We start from the raw sequence: 1,688 nt of genomic DNA, 5'->3' as shown, positions 1-1,688 counted from the left end.
TGATCATCTTTCAAGGACCATGACCATTGTATGTCTCGAGAAATGTCTATTCAAATGCTTTTGAACACTGCTGGCACCCAGCTGCTAGGCGACCCTCCCCCTTTCATTCTCCCTCGGCAGCCTGTCTTCCTTCCAAGTGCAGCTCGGGCCAGGCCCCTCCTCTGCGTGGACCTTCAGTGGCTCCCCATGGCTTGCAGCCAAACTTGCCGAATTATGCTCAGTGAAGGGTGTTTTGTGAGGGATCTGAAGATGGTTCTGTGGTCAAACTATGGGCCAAGTTGGGGAAATACTGTTCTCATCCTCTCCAGGAGTTTGCCAATGCATGTTGGACCAGAGAAGTCCCCAAACAAACAATCCCCGTAACCCAGCCTTTCCCAAATGAACCTGACGATAAACCCACACCCCTCCCCTTGCATTTTCTTTTTCACAGCTTTATTAGATATCATTCACATACCATACAACTCACTCGTTTACAGCGTACAATTCTGTGGTTGTTAGTATATTCAGAGTTATGCAGCCATCACTGCAATCAATTTTAGGGCATTTTCATCCCCCCCCCAAAAAAACCTGTACCCTTTAGCTATCACTTCCAACCCGTGCCCCCTCATTTCTCTCTTTCAACCCAGGCAACTACTAACCGACTTTCTGTTTATATTTGCCTGTCCTAGACGTTTCATGTGAATGGAATCATACGATATGCAGCCTCTTGTGAATGGGTTCTTCACGGTCATCCATATTGTCATGTGTATTAGTACTTTATTTCGTTTTATGCCCAAATAATAGTCTATTGTGCGAATCTGTCCATTTTTGCTCATCCATTCATCAGTTCATGGACTGGTTGGTTTTCCTTTTGAGCTATTATAAATAATGCTGCTATAAATATTCATGTCCAAGTTTCTGTGTGGTTACATGTTTTCATTCTTTTGGGTATATACCTGGGAGTGGAATTGCTGGGTCAAACAGTAACTCTATGTTTAACGATTTGAGGAAATTCCAGACTATTTTTTGAAGCAATTGCATCATTTTACATTCCCACCAACAGTGAATGAGGGCTTCAATTTTTCCATGTCTTCACCAACACGTATCTGAGTTTTTTGGTTCTAGCCATCCTTGCGGGTGTGAAGGGGTACCTCCCTGTGGTTTTGACTTGCACTTCCGTAACGATTAGTTGAACATTTTTCATGTGCTTATTGGCCATTTGTTTTTTTGTTTTTTAATATATTTTTATTGATTTCAGAGAGGAAGGGAGAGGGAGAGAGAGATAGAAACATCAATGATGAGAGAGAATCATTGATTGGCTGCCTCCTGCATGCCCCACATTGGGGATGGAGCCCACAACCCAGGCATGTGCCCTTGACTGGAATCGAACCCAGGACCCTTCAGTCCTCAGGCCGGCACTCTATGCACTGAGCTAAACCAGCTAGGGCACTTGTTGGCCATTTGTATGTCTTCTTTGGGAAAATGTCTATGCAGATCCTTTGTTCATTTTTAAACTGGGTTGTTTGTCTTTTTATTATTGAATTGTAAGAGTTCTTTATATATTTTAGGTGCAAATTCCTTATATGATATAGGACCTGTAAGTGTTTTATTCTTTTCTATGGGTTATCTGTGAGCTTTCTTTGAAGGTGTGCTTTGAAGCGCAAATGTTTTTTTAAAAAGTTTCAGTGTCTTCATTCATTCAGACTGCT

Source organism: Myotis lucifugus, unplaced genomic scaffold (assembly GCF_000147115.1).
Source record: "Myotis lucifugus unplaced genomic scaffold, Myoluc2.0 scaffold_655, whole genome shotgun sequence".
Lineage (NCBI taxonomy): Eukaryota > Metazoa > Chordata > Mammalia > Chiroptera > Vespertilionidae > Myotis > Myotis lucifugus.
This window is presented reverse-complemented; position numbering follows the sequence as displayed.